At 38.9% G+C, this 12,288-nt stretch overlaps 1 protein-coding gene across 1 annotated transcript in view; it reads left to right on the forward strand.

The window, feature by feature from the left end:
- Positions 1 to 6,313: 6,313 nt before the first annotated feature.
- Positions 6,314 to 12,288, forward strand: part of LOC118896060 (cytochrome c oxidase subunit 7B2, mitochondrial) — an 89,639-nt gene continuing 83,664 nt past the window's right edge. Inside the window, exon 1 of the mRNA XM_036853783.1 lies at positions 6,314 to 6,373. The gene's annotated coding sequence lies outside the window, so the exon portion shown is untranslated. The remainder of the gene's footprint in view (positions 6,374 to 12,288) is intronic.

Here is a 12,288-nt window from a genome sequence, read left to right on the forward strand (position 1 = left end):
GTGCTACCCCCAAAGTCCGCAGCTGCCTGAGCTTCACCGTTTTCATTTGTGGGAACACTCATTGTGTACTTACATATTCCATAGAAGCAGGGTCTACCCAGCTGATCGTGAGGATTTAATCTGTAGCTTGTACAGCTGATGGAAAGATTTTTGTTCTTCTTCTTTAGTCACCCTGTCTCTGGGGTTAAGGTTTGGTTTTATCCCTACCTCTGCGTGTGGTCCACCTACAGGAGTCTGGTCCTGAGGCTGCCTTGGAGCTCTTGGGTCTGCCCCTGTGAGGACCGAGTGCAGAGGTGGTATGACTGCTTGGATATTGGGAGCCCCAGTGGCACCAAATGCACAGGGAAGCCAGTGGCCATGGGCGCAAGAGATATGGCCCTAGTGAGGGCCTTTTCTGGTGCCTGGCATAAGGCACATAAGGGCTAGCTCTGAGAGGGCTTTTCTTTTTATTGCTCGGCAGCTGGCACACAAGAGCCAGCCCTGAGCCAGCTTCTTTTATTGTCGTCAGCAGGTGCCAGCATGTGGGGAGAGAGAGGTTACATTAGTGGCTCCTCCCCTTGTGTGTGACTCAGCAGTAGCACCCAGTGGCAGTGCAGTCTTCCTCCATAGGCATTCCATGCTGCAGATTTCCTCCCTCCCATCCCCTCAGTCTGTCTCCCCACAGCCAACAGCAGTTTTCTTTCTGGGCCTGTTCTCCAATCCCCATGCATCAGCTCCCAGCCCTCTTGCACACCTGTGAACACACATCCCAGTCTGGGGCACATAGAGCCGTGGTCCGGACCATATGTGTATTTCTCACTCTGTCCCGTCTGCCACAGATCGGCCACTTCGCCTTCTTCTGACAGCCTCAAATGCTTCCCTTCTGTCCCAATTGATTTCCCTGTCGGAGAGGGGGTTTCCCCAAATTTGGGAATCTCTCCTCTGCTTCATCTCCCCCATCCTGGGGTGCAGGTCCCATCCCGTTTCCTCTCCTCCTCCTTCTCCCTTCTTTTTTTCCATCCTACCCAGTTATGCAGGGATCTTTATAGTCTTTCCAGTGTTCAAGGTTTTCTGCTAGTTTACAGCCAGTGTTCTGTGAGAATTGTTGCATCTATAAATGTATTCCTGATGCATCCATGGAGAGAAATGAACTCCACATCCACCTACTCCTCCGCCATCTTGAATCTCCCAAGTCTTGCTCTTTAGGGGAGTAGAAAATAGATATTAATATTGAGGTATGTTTTTTCATGCAAGATAACCTATACTGTACAAATATATTGTGCATTTGGGAAAGCATATAAGACATGTATGCTCATTTAGCAATCTGGTGTTCTTTTTCTTCTGTTCTTGAAAATGCTCACCAACTTGTTCTAATAAATAATAATTATCCTTGGGTATAGGCATAAATAACACAAAGAATGATAGTTGATAGAATCACAACAGAAATTCTGGAAAGAGCTGTATATCTCACTCAATCCAACACATTCATTTTAGCAATTCTATGTCAATTTATCCATCTTTCTTTAGATCATTAAGGAAGATATATGCTCTGATTTTTGGTTTGATCTAATTATCTTTGCAATAAATTCTTAGAATTCATCACCCAGGAAAAAAATGTTTTCTTTCATAAAATGAAATACTTCTTTTTGTTGGAAATAAGATTACACAATCTGTATTTTGTTCTTTGTAATAGCTGTGAGAAAGCACAGGGCCAGATTTAATTTTCAAATATAGCTATATGGACATAGTTTTAAAAACAGTTATTGTCTTCAATTCATTAAACAAATTGTTGAGTGAAAACTATGGGTTAAACATTTTGTAGGCCCTTTTTATTTAGCTTTAGTTTGTATATGTTTATCTAATGGTGTATTTCCATTTGCTTGTCTAAGTGCATATTTCCATTTTCATGCAAGCCACCTCAGTCATTTTGGAAAGTAGCTTTTCAGTCAGGTAATGCTTATTGAGAACATACTGTGTACTAAAAAGTGTTTCAATGGAAAGCTAATAGGAGTAAATTCTATGGAAGGGCATACATTCAAGTGACAAAAAAGATTAGGAAAGCCATTAGTAATAAAATAAGTTGAAAACTCCTCCTTGCCATGATCTAGTCTTATACTTCCCTTTGTTTCATGGTGCCGAGGACATTACTGAGAATAATGAAGCCTGCTAACCTGAACCAAGTGAAGTATATCAGCAATTGATTTAACTTTTAGCCTTGATGATGGAGCAAAACTTGGGGAAAAGCTGATGATGCAAGGGTTGTATTGCTAGGTTAGCAGAGTATCTACAGATAAATATACAATAAATATATATATATACACACATATATACATATATATGTATATACACTATATATGTTAGGCAGAGTAAATGTATATGTATATGTATATGTTTATATATATAATTGACCCTTGGACAACACAGATTTAAATTGCAGAGGTCCACTTAATAGGCAGATTTCTTTCAATAATAAATGCTACAATACTACATGATTCGAGGTTGGTTGGATCCACAGATGTGGAACTGAGAATATGGAGGAACCATGGATATAGAAGGCTGACTATAAAGGCATAGGAGAATTTTCAATTGCACTGAGGGTTGACACCCCTGACCCCTGTGTTGTTTAAGAGTCAAATGTGTGAGTGTGTGTATATTTATACACACACACAACACATATGTATACACACATACATTGATAAAGTATATTGAGGACATAAATGAAAAGGGAGATGTTTGGCACATTTTGGATAGCATTGTTCTTATAGAACAGGAACGTTGAATACTTGTGCATTTTTTATCCAATTTGCCCCTTAATGTAACTAAGTGAGTGCTCAGTATATCTTCACTGAATGAATGAATAGGAAAGAAATTGCTTTCAAAGCATTATAGGGAAATAGGATGCTCACTGTAGATAAACCTAGATAAAAGCTGAATACTAGTCACATTAGGGCACAACATAGTCTTTGATTGTGTGACAGTGCTTTATAAATAGTATAAGTTTGCATATGAATTATAGATATACAAAAAGCGGCAGGGCAGCTTCTTTCACTGAGCTATACCTAGTTAATTCAGGGCCTTTCACATAATACATGCTCATTAGATTTGGTTGTATTGATTTTTAAAAAAACACGCACATTAAAAGCCAATCTAAGCATATCTAAAAACAAAAGTTTAAAAATAGGTTATGTTAGCTACTTAGTAATTAAAATGAACTGACTTTGATTAGTATTAAGTGTTAGCCAGTTTTGAAATACCAACTTTCAAAGCCTTATAAACAGTGAAGTAGCACAACTCTGGCACTACTTGGGTCTTCCAGGGAGCCTAATAAGGCTGCATGTCTTTTACTTAGCAGTGCCAATTACCACTTTCTCCTCGGAAGGAGGCTGAAGTGAAGGTGGCTCGGACTTGGCTTCTCATGTCCCTTTCAATGGTGATCACCTGTGAGCTGGCTAGACTACTAGAACTCACCCCTCAGAAACATCTGTAGGGAAACTCATCATTGCTACAGAACAGCTGTAAATGCTTCAGTGGAAGGACTAATATCCTTAGTGAATGACCACCTAGAGCAGAAAGAACTGAATGCTTTCTGGCTTCTACCAGTACCCACGTAGAATCACCGACTCTTACCACTTTCTCCCAGGAAGGGGTAAAGTAAGAGGACCCCATGGCTGGAGTGGAGGTGGCTGCACCTGGCTTCCCGTGTACCTTTAAGTGGTGATCACACATGAGCCTCTAGCAGGTCAGGGCACTCAGCTTTCTCTTTGCTTTTTATCTGTGTCAGATTTCTCTGAGGAAGCTGGCAATAAGTCTCTTGGAGAAATGCTTTTCTCTTGGTTTTCCTCCTACCTCACCAGCCTCTCTTCCTTGGTCTTTTCCTGGCTCTTTCATAGCTCCCTCACCTCTAAATTTTGTAGTAACTCGGGTCTTGCATTACTTTTCTATTGGTGCATAACAAATTACCTAAAACTCAGTGGTTTTAAACAACAGATATATATTATCTCACAGTTTCTTTGGGTCAGAAGTCTAGTGTAGCTTAACTAGGTCTTCTGTAAGACAGCAGTCAAGGTGTCAGCTGGCGTTGGCGTATCATCTGAATGCTTGACTAGAGAAGGATTTATTTCCAAGCTTAAACAGGTTGTTGGCAGAATTTATTTTCTTAAGGCTATAGGAGTGAGGGCTTCATTTCTTGTTGGCTGGAGGCTGGAGACGTTACAAGATGCCAGCTAGAGGCTGCCCTCAGTTTCAAGAGGCTACCCTCAGTTCTTTGCCCAGCAAAGGTTGAGGTTCCCCAGTATGGCTGCTTGCTTCACAAAAGTCAGCTAGTGAGGGAAAAACTCCAGCACGATGGGCACTATAATAATGTGGTCACACAGTGTCAATCACCTGCATGCTGTCATATATTCTGTTGGTTAGAAGCAAGTTACAGGTCCTGCCCACACTCTAGGGAATGGGAATCATACAAGAGCATGACCACCAGGAGGCAGGGATGATCGAGGCACCTAAGAGTCTGCCCACCCCAGGGCTAGTCTCTGTCATCCGTCTTCTCTGTCTGTACTCACTTCCTCTTGTATCTCATGCCTTTAAATACTGTCAGTGATTGGACAACCCTGTTTTATATTTAAAGCTTGATATCCTTCTCTAAACTCCACACTGATACAGCCACTGCTTTCTTTATATTGTTCCTCTTCTGATAGACATCTCAAAATTCATATATCCAAAGTCAAAATAATTATTTCCCCTAAAAGTAAAAATAACCTGCTTTTCCCATGGTTTCCCAGTCCCACTAAATGGCAGCTCTGTTCTTTCAGTTGCTGAGATCAAAAACTTTTGTGTCATCCTGACTTGGAATTCCTGTTCTTTCATATCCAACATCCAATTTGTTAAATCTCTATTTTTAATTTGCCATCTCTTTGTTAGTATACTTATCTTCAGGTAACACTAGGACCTGATCTAAAATACAGGGCACTTGGTGGCTCTCTGGCAACTGGAGTCCTAATGGGAAGAAGTAACCTCTATCTCCATTTTCTACCAGCTGGCTCCGGGCCTGCTTCTAACAGGATGGACCACATGAAACTCCAACACCACCGCTCTCTGACTTTGCTATTGATGGAAACTCTTGTGGCTTTGCAACATGCCAGATTGGCTCATGTCAGATGTTGCCTCTCACCAAACAAGGCTGCATTTGCCTTAATGAACCTCTCCGTACAAAGATTAAGGAGTAATGCCGATAATGGTAGTCACCTAACTCCTCCTAACATACTCTCTCTGCAGGGTTTTCGCCTCTGGGGCCTGTCCTCTTTTCATCCAATGTTCTTTTTTTCTTTCCTTATTGCCCACATTTTTTTGTTTGTTTTTAATTAATTAATTAATTTTTTGGCTGCGTTGGGTCTTCATTGCTGTGCGCAGGCTTTCTCTAGTTGTGGCGAGCCGGGACTACTCTTTGTTGTGGTGTGCCAGCTTCTCATTGCAGTGGCTTCTCCTGTTGTGGAGCACGGGCTCTAGGTGCATGGCCTTCAGTAGTTGTGGCACACAGGCTCAGTAGTTATGGCTTGCGGGCTCTAGAGCGCAGGCTCAGTAGTTGTGGCGCAGGGGCTTAGTTGCTCCACTGCATGTGGGATCTTCCTGGACCAGGGCTTGACCCCGTGTCCCCTGCATTGGCAGGCGGGTTCTTAACCACTGCGCCACCAGGGAAGTCCCTCACCCACATTTTGGAAAACTGTGTTAATATCTGTTTCTGGGTAGGTAGGGCTTCCTATCATCCACATATACTTTGGTCTAAAGTAATAAATAAATGTATCATTTTCTCCAGGTGTATTTTTACTTTATAGAATGAAAAAAATTGTTCCTATCACTAGAGTTTGAGACATTAGTGTGATGGTGAATTTGATTTATGGCACAAACAGTAGAGAGGTTCATGCTTGTTTCCCTGAACTCACATGGAAAAGGGAGCTGCCTATTCTCCATACACATAAGGTGAACCTTGATCAGAGCTCTCCCTATTTGAGCTTGGACACAGGTAGATAGTAACTCATGGAGGCAGCTGACAGATGAAAGGGGGTGATCTCAACTACATGGGCTGAGAAAAATTTACAAACTCCTGTATCACTATAGGAAGACAGGTAACTATGTCCTCTTCCTTTCACATGCTTTGCAATTCTTTCCTTTGTACTTTAAGTTATTTCTTAAAGTTTATTTAATCAGGTGTCACTCGTATAAAAATATTTACTGTTGGTGGAGTAGTCTATGGTGATTTTCTCTGGGTAATATAGCCCACCCTTACCTTTTGCCTTTTTCTGTTTCCTTGAAACCTCACACTAATTTTCTAATTATATTTTTAGGAATCTGAATCTTGAACTTTCTGAGGAGAGCATCTGAGCTTCAGAGTTCCTATCAGGTAATGACAAAATATGGAAAAGGCCCATGGTACTGAGATTAGAATTTCACTATGAGTGTCAATTTTAGATAATTTTGAGGATCTCTCCTTTTTTATGAAAGAAAGAAAAAAAGTTAAAGTTCTGGTAAGAAATTTTGTAAAAAAATAAAATTGACCACAAAACCATTTTAAAAAGTTGTATGTACTCTTAAGCACTCTATTTATTATTCAGAATTAGCCCAACCACAGAAAGTATAAGAGACATATGCCAGTCTAAATAGACAAATGTTTCCAAAATAAGATATTTGCTATCCGTCGAAAAAGTTTTACTTGATTGACTAACTTGATAGTCTTAACAAATGCAATCAGTTGGATAAAAAATAAAATATGTGTATTGCCAGCAAACATTTTGGAGAGATAAGCACTTGTTGCAAGTACTATACATGCTTAGAAGAATCTTTACTTTGGCCAGCTAAGACCACCACATGTTTTAAAATGTCATCCATCATTTCAGTGTTAAGAGCGCCCCCTGGTGTGATTGTATAATTATGTTTATGAGAAACTTAGGCACTATTTTTTTTTAATTTTAAAATTTTTATTGAATTCTTTTCTTTTTTTATTGAAGCATAATTGATTTACAATATTATATTAGTTTCAGGTATACAGTATAGTGATTCAATATCTTTGCAGATTATACTCCATTTTAAGTTATTACAAGATAATGGCTGTAATTCCCTGTGCTGTACAGTATATCCTTGTTGCTTATCTATATTAGACACTGTTTTTAAAACTTCATTTTGCTATTAGATGGTGATAGACCTTCTTTTTATACTCTGCTGACCTGACCAGTATGGTATGTAACTATTAGAAATACGAATTTAATTTTTTCCTTGCCGTTATCTGTGTTTATATCTGGAATCAGTGGTTAGCTTGAAAGTAGAATTTGGTAATAGTAATCCCTAAACTTCTTCAGTTAAAGTTAATGACCAATAATATATCCTTTGGTAAATGTGAAATTATATACTGAGATAAAATTTTATAGGATAATCAAATTCCTTGGTGGTAATAACCTTGTTAAATGGCAAATTTCTGTGGACAGTTTCTTTTTGGTAAACTCATGGGCATTTTAGTAATTAAACATGAGAATTCAGACATTGCATTTTGATTTTGAAATATTCATTGTGTGAAAAAATTAATCCAAGTTTTAAGATTTTCTTACAATCCAGCAGCCCCCCTATAACCACGGAACTTGCAAATGTAAACATAATAATTCATCCCTGAATCACAATAGACCTCTCATCCATCCCCTAAAATCACCCCCACTCCTGTAAATTCTCATTCAAACTTGGCAGCAGGGTGCCTATTTTATAACTGTCATTTTTCCTTGCATTTAGTATTTAGTCCTTTGGGAATAATTAAACCATCCTTGCAAAGTGAAAGTGTGCATAATATTCTAAACTACATTTCTGTAAATTTGATAACTGCAATTATATTTCCCCTTACTGCGTTTTCTCCAAACTTAGAGTGTCGTGATTGTTTTAACCATTTCTCATAGGTTCTATGTTCTAAACTTGATCATTTACAGGGCTATCACACTGAGCTGTTTGGAATAGACTGCTTTTACTTTCATTTTCTTCTGTATGGTCCCTCTTTCAATTGAATTCTGAAGCCATAACCTTAACACAGTATTTATATTATGTCCTGGCCTGTTAAAAGGAAATTTTCTAAAATATAGAATAAAAAAATATCAGAACAACGAACCTACCCTAGTAGACCTGTGTTTGAATCTGGTTTGCAAATTTATTAGCTTCGTGACCTTGGATAAGTCAGTGAGCCTCTCAGAGCCTTAATCTCTTCTCCTGTAAAAGGGGAATGCAAATCAGTACTTTGCAGAATGTTGTTAATTCATCTTTTATGTTAATATGTATTTGAGATTTACTGTCTGCCAGATTTAAGGCTGGATGCCTCATGAGCATTTAGTTCTCACAACAATTCTGTGAACTAGGTGCTTTTATTTCTGTATTTCTGGTGAGGCTTAGAGAGGCTAAGAAACCTGGTAAGTGCAAAGGCCAAGATTCCAATCGAGGTCTTTTTGACTTAAAATGAGCTTATAAACACTATGCTTTGTATATGTTTTAATCATACTTACTCATTTCTGCTAATTTATTGATTTTGTTGTCCTTAAGGTCAGATTATCTCCCAATGCACAAACATACAGGAATCCAATCTTTTGAAAAAGGAAGAGCTGGATCTTTTAACATGGATGCTCTTCTTGTCCAAAAACCAGAATTATTTTGAGAATTTATTCTTCTATACAGTTTTTTTCAAACCAGGCAGTGCACTAAGAGATCCTTTGTTATTATTTTCGTTGAGCTAATAGCAGTGACAAGGACTATTGGGTTGGTGAACCTTAAGGCACCTTCATGCAGAATATAAAGGCAGGATAATAGAATGCTAATTTTAGGAACTGTTGCATGCTTCCACCTCACCATTTCTGCTGGTTTTCTCTGGAGCTGGGACCACAATCTATTCCTTTTTGCCTTGCTGTTCTTATTTAAGTATCTAATTACTTGGATTGGCTTTTTGAAGACTGCATCATTTTCCTTATGGTTTAAGAATTTTTCCTCATATTTTAGATATCAGATTTTATTCATTAATTGCTACAGAGGCTAATATAATAAGTTTCTGGTTTCGCTAATAAGTTATTTTGAAGGCTGCTAAGTAACTCACCATGGAAACATGGTGTGAACAGGCTTGTTCTCTGCTTAATAAAATCTAGTGTTTCATAGTATTCCTTTGGTCCTTGAGATTTGCTCTAGGAAGTAGGCTGCTCAACCATGATTCAAGAGCACATTGTTGGGTTTCTCAGTGGCTGAGTGACAGTTTTCTTGTTGAAGCTGCCGCATGTTGTGCTTGGGTCAGATGTATAGGCATTAATATGAACAGCTGTGTATATTATTATGTCTTACTGAGGTTGCACATTATGCCAAACACACACTGCCACTAGGAAAAATCAGCTCAATCATCATTATTGAATCCATGAATGAGTGAAGAAATGGGAGTTGTTTTAGTTTTCTACCCTCATTTCTGCCTCACCTCTGCACTTATTCCTCTGCCTGCCTACCACACACATGCGCACACACAGCATTTGGTGAGTTTGTTCTTGGACTTGTTTAATGTTTGTGGAATCCAGTCTTTTTTTTCCAAATCCTCTGATATTGTTTTGGGTTAAGCCCTCATATTTTTCATTTGAACAATTGGAATACTCCTTTAACTGAATTCTCTGTCTCCAGCGTTACATGTCTCCAGTAAACTGTCCCTAGTAACACCAGAATAATTTTCCTAAAACATCGAACTCATAACAGCTTAAAATTATTCATTGTCTCATTGTTCAGAAAGAGCCTTTGGTTCTCGCTTACTCTCTTCTAATTTGTCTCCCTACCATTGTCTTTACCCTCTGAATTCTGTGCTTTGCACCACTGAAAAATTACAAATCCCAGAATGCTTTTCACTTTCTTTACCTTCCTGTGCCTTTATGCACTAATGCATATGCCTTTATGCCAGTAACACCCTTCTGCACTTCATTTGGCGGGCTCCACTTTCTCCTTCTTTGACAATCCTTCCCTGACAAAATTCTCACCCCACGAGCACACACTCAGTCTAAGTGCTTCTTCAGGGAAATTGCAAGATCTTATGCTCACTTCTGTTGTTACAAAGTTTAGATTAAGGCGGGCAGCTTGAAGGCAACACAACAATTCTGTGAACTGAATTGAATTATGGTATATTATTCAATGTACCACAGAGCCAGATATTTAGAAAATGCTCAGGACAACTTTATTTATGAAGCCCATGAGAGGCTTAATGAAGAATAGAAGGATACTGTGTTAGGATTCCCACGAAGATCCCATGCCTCAGTCAGGCTTTCAAGCTTATAGATCAAAGTGTCTGACTTCTGTCAGCCATTACTGGGCAAGATGATGAAGCAGCCGTCAGTTGACTTTCATTTACATTGAATCTTTTACATTTTCACTTAAATTGACTTTTTCCCAGCGCTCATATACGCCTCAGTACCCCTCTGTGACAGCGATTTTTTGTGACTTAATATTCATTCTCTTCTTTTTACTTGTGGTGTCAAGAGAAAAAAACCCCCACAAGCCCCCCATTATCTCCTTCTCCTTTTTGCTATGGGAGACAACGTGCCATAATTCTGTCCAATGAAATATAAACAGAAATCTGATGGAATTTCTGGGAAATTTCTGTGTTCTTGCTGTTGATGGTATCTTGTCTTCCTTCTGGCCCTTTCTTTCTTCCTCGTTCCTGGAAGGTACACATGATGACTGGAACTGGAGCAGCCACTTTGCTACCTTGAAAGGTTAGGAATATTACTGAGATTTTAGCCATGACATACTTGAACTTTCAAATCAATAACAGTAATTTCCTTCTCTTGGAATTATCATTATATGAGAAAAATTTACTGTTTTGTGTTTAAGCCATTGTTATTTGAGTTTTCTGTTGCGTCAACTGACTCAATTCCCAAACTGATACTTCTTACATTTAAAATAAATGCATTAGAAGTTAGTGGTATAAGTTTTTCACCTCTCCACCTATGTTTTATATCTGTTAACTCAACAACCATGTATTTAGACCTACTGTCACCATGTATGTACTACCCTAGACAGTAAGATATAATGACTGGAACACCATGCCTATGCAAATGGCTTACAGTCTCATGGGTGCATAGAAACAAAATTAATTATGATATTGTATATTAACTATGATTAATTATGACAATATGAGATAGAATATATAATATGGCAAATGCCACAGCAGTATATGTAGAAAAGCCTGAAGGTAAACAGAAGAGAGTATTTACAATTTGATCAAGCTCTCCTAAAAATAAATTCAAAATTTTTAAAATCAGAGAAATGAATCTCTCATCTGGGATTCCAGGCACCCTGAACAGGACTTAATCCTTGTGCCTTTTTAGTGACAGTGTAGGTGGTTACTTATCTTTATGTGTCAGCCGTCTGCCTCTTACTAATAATTAAAAGAGCACGGTCTAGGAGACCAGAGATAAAATCCACGCTTTGAATTGCTGACAGGCTGTCTTTGGAAAGCCAAACTGGTGAAAAGCAATTTGTGGAGAAGGAGGGGCAAGAAGTGACACCGGAAGTTGCCAAGGATTCTACTGGCACACAGAGTAGTAAGCCAAGAGCTGTGACAAGGATGGCAGTAAGCAAGAAACCGAAGCTCAGTTGTTGAAAGGCAAGAGTTAGTTAATGGAGAGAGACATCAAAGCATCAGGCAGCCAACAGCCCGGAACAAACTCACAATGAGGGAGAGCTAGGGAACAAGCCTCCTCAAGAGAGCACAAAAATAGGCTCCAGGACTCCGGGACTCTCGCTGAAGTCTGTGAGGAAGGCCAGAAGCAGATCATAATAAGGACACTATTTATAAAATCACAGCAGCTCAAAGGAGTTAAAATGAGAAAATGGTCTCAAAATAAAGCATAGAAATTTTAATAGTCAATGTTTTGAAAAGACACTAAACACTCAAAGAACCTGATTCAAAAAGAGAGTCCAGGGACATTGGCATTGATTTCAGTGCTTGATCTTGAGGTGATTTTTTTTTGGTACAGATTTTGAAATGAAAAAAAGCTCAGGAAAGGCAAAATCAATGTGGAATAAAATTTCTGGGATTGGGCCAAATGCCATTCAGAATTCTCAGGTCTTGGGATAAGCTACAGAACTGAGCACCTTACCATTTATTCTAACTGTGACACAGGGTTTTCCCAGAAGATGAATGAGAGGAAAGCTGCCAGTGATCCCGGTTTGAATAATAAGGACTGACCATCTGCAGTCTACCACACACTTGAGAGAAGCTGTGAATACCAATAAGGCATCAAGACATGTTGTGTGATCACAGAATACTCCATA

Source organism: Balaenoptera musculus, chromosome 5, assembly GCF_009873245.2.
Source record: "Balaenoptera musculus isolate JJ_BM4_2016_0621 chromosome 5, mBalMus1.pri.v3, whole genome shotgun sequence".
NCBI lineage: Eukaryota > Metazoa > Chordata > Mammalia > Artiodactyla > Balaenopteridae > Balaenoptera > Balaenoptera musculus.